The sequence below is a fragment of the Arachis hypogaea genome, chromosome 13 (genome assembly GCF_003086295.3).
Source record: "Arachis hypogaea cultivar Tifrunner chromosome 13, arahy.Tifrunner.gnm2.J5K5, whole genome shotgun sequence".
NCBI lineage: Eukaryota > Viridiplantae > Streptophyta > Magnoliopsida > Fabales > Fabaceae > Arachis > Arachis hypogaea.
Window position 1 is genome coordinate 19,456,650 of NC_092048.1, and position 10,123 is coordinate 19,466,772.

A 10,123-nucleotide genomic window follows, 5' to 3' on the forward strand; every position below is an offset into this window, starting at 1 on the left:
GTTCGATCAAAGTTCACAAATCAAAACATTGCGACCGACCATATACCTTCATGCACAATTTCATATGAATTAGCTCACCTTGCTTGCTGTCTCAACATAACAAAAACATGGCTCCACTTCATTTAAGGGAATTTATTACTTTTTCAATTTTTAAATAAATGTTTGTTTCTAAATATTCCTCCTTCTAATAAAGGTTTTTTTAACTTATTTCTTAAGGATATATTTTAAGATTAATATAAAAAAATATTTTATTAAAAATTATTAAAAAAATAAATTTATTTTGTATTTTTAATGTATTAAATGCTACAAAAAATTAAAAATTTGAACATATGTCCAAATAGGTTCTTAAGAAATTTTTGTGTCGAATATTTTTTTACCCTAAAAAAAGTTTTTTATATTGAAATTTTTGTACTTTACAAAAATAAGACATATAAATTCTTATCTTAGCCAATTTTATTATTTTCACTTAGACAAATAAATTTTTAAAAATATAAAAATAACCTATATATCATACTTTTATAAAATTCAGAAATTTCAACGTAATAAAATTTTTTAGAAAATGAAAATGTTCAACGTAAAATTTTTTAAGAATTTATTTGGATATATACTCTAAAAAATTTCTATTATTAGCCTCTTAAAATATGTTCTAAAAGTACAAAATAACTAAATCTTTTAATAAATAAGTATTTGTTTAGTATATCAATGTAATATTATTATATTTTTCAAGTCAAACTTATAAATAAATTGGATGAGAGAAAATAAAAGTAATAAAATAATTAAGGTAATTTTTACTGTACACTAAAAAGTAATTTTGTAATTTTGTAATTTTTTTTTTAAATTTTGTAATTAAGGTAATTTTTACTGTAAGCTATCCAACCTCTCCTCGTCTCATTTGCGCTTCGTTGCGATGTGAGATCGCGCTGCAGCAACCGCGTGCGTTCTCCTTTTCGCTGCTCATCCGTCGTCGGCTGTGTAGGCCCATCGTAGCCTTACCATGCGCGATAGTATCGTCGACATCCAACGTCATATGTTGCTACATTTTCATACGTACATAATCGTCACATGCACGTAAATGGAGTCCAACTTGGATGAACCGCTTTGTGGATGAACCGCTTTGTATATATGCTGTATATTCAATTCATTATGTATATGAGTGGTTATCTTAATGTTAGGATTTAGAGAGTAATTTGAGAATGGAATATTTTTTTATTTTGTTAGGCCAATTCTAAAACTTATTATTCACAAAAATTATTGTCTACTTAACAAAAATTATTTAGAATTATTACTAACTTAGTTACTATCATTATTAAACTATTCTTTAATTTTTAGTACTAGCAAGGATGATAGTAACTGATAAGTTGGAATTAATAAAATAAATAAATTATCACTAGTTTTAATTATCTAAAGACAATAAGAATATAAGATGAAAGTGATATATATATATATATATATATATATATATATATATATAATATAAATAATATATGTGTGTGTGAATTTTACCCGACCCTCTTTAAAATAATATATAAATTATTTTTCATGATGTGTTATATTTTAATTGGATATTTGTTTTTAATTTGAGTTAATATCTTAATTATAATTAAATTATATTGTAATTAAATTTTTAAAAGAGGTAAATGTATAATTTATTAAAAGAGTAGAAATTGATTTTTTTTTAAATTTTCCAAATCACGTTAACGACTTAACGGTGACCCTAATCCTAAATTTTTCTTCTTCGTTCTCTCTCAATGTCATGTTAGCGAGGCCTGCACCTTTGATATGACTGGTTGCTTATTGGTTAGTGTCTCCCAGCAGGAAAACGGATGCGCCCTAACGCTATAGGCTTTCGCGCTAGCGCGCCCCTCTCTCGTTAGTCGTTGTTTGTTTGGTCGAGCGTCTTCAAACCTCTCCTGTTTATTGATTAGGGCGAGTCACTTCGTCCCTTTCTTTAAGAATCCCACACCTTGCAAATTCCTTTTTAAAGAGGCGAATCACTCAGCAACTCTTCCTTACCAGTCAGCCTCTTCTAAAAGTCATGATCGTCGGCTCCTCTTATTCGTCTCACCTGCTCAGGTATGTGGTTCCCCTGTTCTACGTCGTCGCGTCTCCTTGCTCCAGTGCATCTCTCGTCGTCGCGTCGTCGTCCGTTGCTGTTGTCGCCCCTGGTCAGAGTCTGCTTCGCCGTGCTTGGACAGGTTGGTTTTCTCTTTTCTCTACGTTCTTGAAACTCCCTATCAATTTTTTTAGTTATTCAATTGGCTTATAATTTGATTACAATCAACGAGGCGATGCTGCTTGGGAGGTGCGACGAGGATGAAGGAATGAGAGAGGAGCGAAAGGTCAAAAGCCATTACAGAGGGTTAGAATAGATCTTCTGGAAATGATTTGAGAAAACGCCATGTTTCAATTTTTAATACTTTAAAAATTGTATAATGACCTATTTTAAAAACTAATTTAATTATAAAATAGTCTAACCATGGTTAATCTAATAACCAATTAGTCACCAAAAAAATCTAATAACCAATTAAAAAGTGACACATCACACAGAATAAAATTACATGTTATTTTATATATGCTAGATATTCAATTCATTATATGTACGAGTGGTTATCCTAATGTTAGGATTTAGAGTAATTTAAAGGTGGAATATTTTTTATTTTGTTAGGCCAATTCTAAAACTTATTGTTCACAAAAATTATTGAGACTTACTACTAACTTAGTTACTATCATTATTAAACTATTCTTTAATTTTTAGTACTAGCAAGGATGATAGTAACTGATAAGTTGGAATTAATAAAATAAATAAATTATCACTAGCTTTAATTATCTAAAGACAATAATAATAAGATGAAAGTTATATATATATATATATATATATGAATTTTACCCAATTTTCTTTAAAATAATATATAAATCACTTTTTATGATGTGTTATATTTTAATTGGATATTTATTTTTAATTTGAGTTACTATTTTAACTATAATTAAATTATATTGTAATTAAATTTTTAAAAGGGGTAAATGTATAATTTATTAAAAGAGTAGAAATTGATTTTTTTTTTTAATTTTCCAAATCACGTTAACGGTGACTCTAATCCTAAATTCTTCTTCCTCGTTCTCTCTCAATGTCATGTTAGCGAAGCCTGCACCTCTGATATGACTGGTTGCTTATTGGTTAGTGTCTCCCAGGAAGAAAACGGATGCGCGCGTTAACGCTATAGGCTTTCGCGCTAGCGCGCCCCTCTCTCGTTAGCCGTTGCTTGTTTGGTCGAGCGTCTTCAAACCTCTCCTGTTTATTGATTAAGGTGAGTCACTTCGTCCATTTCTTTAAGAATCCCACACCTTGCAAATTCCTTTCCAAAGAGGCGAATCACTCAGCAACTCTTCCTTACCAGTCAGCCTCTCCTGAAGTCTCGAATGGCCGAACTCCAGAGTCTAGAAGTCATGATCGTCGACTCCTCTTATTCATCTCACCTGTTCAGGTATGTGGTTCCCCTGTTCTGCATCGTCACGTCTCCTTGCTCCAGTGCGTCTCTCGTCGTCGCGTTCTCGTCCGTCCACAACTAGAAAATTAGTTATTACAGACGGATATTTTCGACGAATTTTATCCCACGGAAATACAGACGGAATTTCAGAGAGATTTTTTGTTGGAAAACAAAAAAAATGAATTAGCATAAATTACAGACGGAAAAGAGAATCCGTCGATAATTCTGTCGGAAAAATTAACCTTTTTTTATAGAAAATAGTTACAGACGGAAAATCTGTCTGTAATTAAATGAACAAAAAATTACGTTTTATTAAATTATTACAGACGAATTTTCCGTCTGTAATTTAAAATTTTCCGTCAGAAAATATATTGAAATTAGGGTTGTCACCCATAGTTCCTCTATTCAGTCACGATCCTTCTACTTCTCCACACTCATCTCCTCCAAATGCTCCGTCAGCGGCGCCTCTCAGCCTTGCACCGCCGTCGCACCGAAGCTCCGTCACACTCCTTCCCGGATCTTCTCCCTGTGTTGCTCGCGTCTCTCCTTTCAAACCCTAACCTGCAATCCGCTAATTTAGCCAAAGTTTGTAGGTTAGATTTTCAATTTCATGCAATTAATTCCTCTTATTCCAATAGATCTTCTCCATCACGCTCTCTTCGTTCCTTCTCCTCCTCCACCGCCGCCTCTGCTGCTATTGTTCGGTCGTTCGCCACTACCTCGCACCACAACAACCACCGCTAGAACCACAAGTTTCTAGATTCCAATATCTTCTTTGGAAGCTGGCAGCCTCCGTAGGACCCGAAGGAGGCTGAGGCGAAGCTGGCGATGCTCCGAAGGGGCTACACAAAGCAGGTGAAGGAGGTTCGCAATCTGTACATCCACGAAATGGAGCTGCTTCAGATCGAGAAGGAGCGCAAGGACGAAGCTTGCAGAGAATCCCTTAATTAGAGTTGCCAATGAGGAGCGCAAGAAGCTCAAGGCCGAAGCTGCGCAGATCAGGGCTCCGGAGCACAAGATCGCGCAACAAGAATTCAGAGAAACACTCGTGCGTTTTTCTTTTTCTTCTTCCTTTCCCTCTATGAATTTCGCTGTGCACACCAAGTGTTCGATGGTTTGCTTATTTGTTGGTTTGAGCTAACAAGCACATCAAATGTTTGTTAATTAGTCTCACTGGATAATAAGATAGATATATGCACATCAAATGTTTGCACTAAATGCCTGTGATTCAATAATTTTTTTTCGTTGTTTCATTTGCACTTTCTGATAAAGAAGTTGTTTGCAGCTATTTGATGGTCACAATGGAACTGCTGCTGCTATTTATGCCAAGGAGAATCTTCTAAACAACATTTTATGTGCAATTCCTTCAGATCTTAACAGAGATGAGTGGATAGCAGTATTGCTCAGGGCTTTGGTTGCAGGATTTGTGAAAACTGACAAATATTTTCAACAGAAAGGTATGACTAATTATTTCTCTTGTAGTATTTGTTCCACCCTTTACTAATTATTTAGTTGTGTGGCAAATTGAAGTACTTTTGGAATATTCTGAGTATTGCCAAATGGGCTTGCACATGCCCAATTCCAGAAGTTAGCAAATTAAAGAATAAAATAGTAATATTTATCTAAACCCTGTTGGTGGATTGCAAGTTGCACTACCTGTTACTTAAGCCATAATGACTGAGAATGGTCTAATATTGTTCACTCATGTTGGTTCAGCTGTTTTTACACGTATTTGTCTATTTGATATATAATATATATTAATAGTTTAATACATAGTTGCTGAAGAGTAAGATGTTACTGAGAAACTTTTTGGTTGAGAAACTGTTTGTAATCACTCTTACACAGACTAGTCTCACCTTTCTTTTCTCTTTTCCAGGAGGGTCCGCATAACCTGCAACGGGGTTGAGGTTGGCCGCCTAAATACAGGTGGAGGAGCAGAGGTACATTTTGTTTTAATCGCTTTTAACTCAGACAAACTGATGCCTCTGCCAATACTATTTCTTTGCACATGATGCTTGGGCGTTAAACTACGTAATTAGGTAATTAGATATAAAAAAGAAAACTACGTCAATCATACCAATGAATGTAATGAGGCGAGCTAATTGAAATCTAGTCACATGATCCTGTCTCTCACTTAACATACTCATTGTGAGGGTTATTAAATATTCACAATTTTTTAACCAAATTGGGTTGGTCTAGTGGTTAGCTCACTAGTCCGCTTAAGCAAGTGTCGGGAGTTCGAATCTCGCCTTGTGCATGCAGCAACCCATTGGCCAGCGGCAAACCCTTAAATGGAGCTCAGTACCGCGACGGATTAGTCCTTGACCTGCCGGGTTGGGGGATACCGTGGGAAACCAAAAAAAAAAAAAATATTCACAATTTTTTGACGAACATTTTGTTTAAATGTTTTTTTTTGTGACAATGTTACCATTTGTATTGATGATATAAACCATCTTCCTTTGGAGTAAATTTTCATTTTTTATGCCTAATGAGATTAATGATTTTTATAGGTTGGGTCTTTGAGATGTTGGCCTGGTGGCTTGTGTCTTTCGAGATCCATTGGTGATGCGGATGTTGGTGAATTTATTGTTCCTGTGCCATATTTTGATTAGTTATTTTTCTGTTGCTTCCTTTCTTAATTTACTTTGATGTATTGTGTATGTAATCCATCACTTTTGTATCTTATCGTTTTCTTAAGAATATTTGTTGCCTTTAAGGTCAATAAACTCGCCGTGCAAGTTGATGCAAACCCTTTTCATAAAATTATGTTTATTCTTATTTTATGTGAAGAGAAATTCCAGCGTTTGAGCCTCTCTATTTCTTTTCATGCAGCTTTCTAGTGCCGGAGGAAGGCTTGTTATCAGCAGTGATGGTGTCTGGGACTCTCTAACTCCAGAAGTGGCCTTGGATTGTTGTCGTGGCATGTCAGCAGAGGCTGCAGCACCACAAATTGTGAATGTATGCCTATCTAAGGTATTAACAATCTCTCTACTTTTTCAAAAGTAATCCAATAAATTGTTCTTTGCTACATAGGCCAAAAGCACCACCACCACCCTTTCCCTTCCATGCTTTCACATGACTTGAACAAAACAAAGTTTGAATCTTTTCATGGTGGAGAAGCATTAGCAGCAACCCTCACCTTCTCTAACCCATTGGAAACCTGAATCAATCAATTTTAGTTTCTCTTTCTTTAATGGGTAGAATCTTCCTGTGCTAGTGTTAAAGGTCACACTTTTTCAAGAACCCAGTTGCAGATTTGTCCTTGTTTCAATTGAAGATGGGTATTTGCAACCAGGATGCAATCAAGCAGTTGCAATCCATGATGGAAAATGGCGTGTTCTTCACAACCTTCAAAATAAATAAATAAATCAGTCTCATCTCGCATTCTTGTTTTACTTCCATGATCTCTAATTGATAAAGATTCCTTCTTTTTTGTTTTGTCTCGTTCCAGTGAATGAGCAGCAGAAGATCACATTCCAGGTTTGCTTTTTTTTTTTTTTCCTTTTAGTTAATATGCTTAGATTCTTATATGTTTGATCTTGGATATAGAAAAGATTTAAGGGAAAAAGAAACAATTTAACTTATGATTCATGATCTGCAACTTGATTTGGTAAAGGAGAAGAAAGAAACAAGCTTTTCTTTTTGTTTGTTTGTTTGAAATTCCAAATTAAGAGAATCAAATGATTTAATAAGCATCAGTTTTTTTTTTTTTTGGTTAAATTGACCTGGATCACTTTTGTTGCCTCGCATATGCTAAGGAGTGTTTTTATTGGTGGTTATAATATACATTTGAAGGGATTAAGAATTCAAGATTTGAATTCAAGTAATGTACTTTTTAATGAATAATTGTTCTTTTCAATGTTTGTTCAACACTCTTCAAGAATCATCATTCTGAATTTTAGTGATATTAAACCAATAAGTGCCTTTTCTTGTTTTTTACTCTTATTTTAATAAATCCCTCCTTTTTTTCCCCTAAAATATTTTACTTCATATTTCAGAACATGCATCAGGGATATCCAAAGGACTGGAATGTTGCCAAAGCCCATAAAATGGTTAGTTAGATCTTTTTATGCTTAAGGTCTTTAGCTGGTTCGGTTGTTTGGTTGTTCTTAGAATTACTCTGAGTTGTGTTCTTTCAATGTGTATACTTTGCTAACGACTTAAAATTTTACAGATAATCGATTGTTTACAATGGAGAGTTGAAAATGAGATTGACAATGTTTTATTAGTAAGTTCCTTCACTATGTATGTATTCACATGTTTTCTCTTTTCTGTTGATAGAATACTGCGTTAGAAACTACTATATTTACTGGATTCTTAGATAAGAATGCTAAATTTGCTACCTAATGTCAATGGATAAAATCAATATTGATGAAGAAGTCCTTCATTGATCTGATGGCTTTTTTAGTTATTTTCCTTGTTTAAACTTTAATGATATATTATTTTTTGGATGCTGAATTGCTGATTGCAGTATTTATTTTTTTAATTCTATTTATTTATTTATGGGTATGAATCACACAGTTTTTCGAGTTTCTGGTGTCTATTGACTTGTATGATTCACCTTTGGGAATAAGTTTAACACTTCCACACATAACAAGTTCGCAAGTTTTTAAATTAAATTGAACATCTCCAAATCAAGTCACAGATCATGATGATTTCATACTCCGTTGGAACTTACCTTTCTTTCTAATATTTTCTACTCTCACAGTCATAGGATAGATTGAATGGGTTGAATCAGGGAGGACCAAGACAAATAAGCTTTGGCTGCTTTAAACTCTGCATTTAAATCATCATTCGGAACCAAAAGTTCTAGCCCTAATAAGACAACTGGAAGAAGTCAAGGATCATAAAGAGCAGCAGCAGTAGCTGCTCTCTCAAGTTCTTACTGTTGAGAAGAAGAAACAATCACCTGATTCTTCTCTTACTGCTGAGAAGAAGAAACAAGAGGACTATGATGATGAGGAGGATGAAGATGACACTGAAGACTATAGCTGATAGTTTTAGTATGGTTGAACAATATACTAGGAATTATAGTTGATGATCAATACATTTTGTTTATGTTTTGAATTATATTGACTTGCTTGTTTATAGTACTTCATAATACAATGAATTTGTTTATTTTTTGAAATATTATAAATATTCGAATACAAATTAGATAAAAATTTGTATTAAATTTATATTTATTTTGCATGAAAACAAGTTTATTTTGCAATTAGAAAAATAAAAAAAATTCTATTTTACCTTACTGACGGATTTACAGACGGATTTTTTGTCTGTAATCAGAACGTAGGATGATTTTCCAAAGTTCAAATTACAGACGGAAAATCCGTCGAAAAATTCGTCTGTAATTACAGACGAAAAATCCGTCTGAAAATCCGTCTGTAATTACAGACGAAAAATCCGTCGAAAAATCCGTCTGTAATTACAGACAGAAAATCCGTCAGAAAGTTTGTCGCCTTTGGAAAATGGATAGAAAATTTACAGAGGAAAAATCCGTCGGTAACTGGTAAAAATCCGTCTGTAATTTTTCGACGGAAAAAAAATCCGTCGGTAAATAATTTCCGACGGAACTTTTACAGAGGGACAAAATCCGTCGGTAATTTTGTCGGTAACCAAAAATTCGTCTGTAATAAAGACCAAATCCGTCTGTAAATCTGTCTGTATTAATCCATTTTCTAGTTGTGGTCGCTGCTGTCACTCCTAGCCAGAGTCTGTTTCGCGGTGCTTGGACAGGTTGGTTTTCTCTCTTCTCTGCGTTCTTGAAATTTTCTATCAGTTTTTTTAGTTATTCAGTTGGCTTATAATTTGATTACAGTCAACGAGGAAGTGCTGCTTGGGAGACGCAACAAGAATGAAGGAATGGGAGAGGAGCGAAAGGTCGAAAGCCATTACATAGGGTTAGAAGACATCTTCTGAAAATGATTTGAAAAAAGCCATATTTCAATTTTTTAATACTTTAAAAATTGTATAATTATCTATTTTAAAAACTAATTTAATTATAAAATAGTCTAATCATGGTTAATCTAATAACCAATTAATCACAAAAAAATTTAATAACCAATTAAAAAGTGACACATCACATAAAATAAAATTACATGTTATTTTATAAAGAGTACAGTAGAATTCATCTTTTATATATATATATATATATATATATATATATATATATAGAGGACGGATTAATGTGCTAATTTCCAGCCATGTATACGGTGCCAGCTGTTCTTTCCTCCGTTTTCTTCCAAATTTATTTGGTTAGGAAGGGAGATAATTCCGAAAAGAGGTGGGTTGTTTTAACTATTCTGAATTAAAATAAATAAATTGAATCGACATGCATGTTGGCCTTATAAGAGCACGAATAGTTGTAGCAGTTAGCAAAGAAAATCACCCAATACATAATTTAAGGGCAAATCCATGCGCTGGTGATTTCAATTGCGGCTCAGTTCTCTTCAATTTTTATCACCACTTTCACTTTCGATAAGCTAAGACATGTGAGATTGATTGATTTATTTATTTATTTCGTTAGGATAATATGAGATTGATTTTATCTCTGGATTTTATTAGGATCGGAGTGGACAATTTTGTTTCTTTTTAAATAATGAAACTTTGTCCTAACTTCAAGCTAAGTGTCCCACTCGCTC

The 10,123-nt window shown here is 33.7% G+C and overlaps 1 long non-coding RNA gene across 1 annotated transcript; it reads left to right on the forward strand.

The window, feature by feature from the left end:
* Positions 1-6,253: 6,253 nt before the first annotated feature.
* Positions 6,254-8,624, forward strand: LOC140177877 (uncharacterized). The gene is made up of 4 exons (XR_011869425.1): positions 6,254-6,965; positions 7,484-7,537; positions 7,660-7,713; positions 8,194-8,624. It is a non-coding gene; the product is annotated as an uncharacterized lncRNA (long non-coding RNA).
* Positions 8,625-10,123: the final 1,499 nt, after the last annotated feature.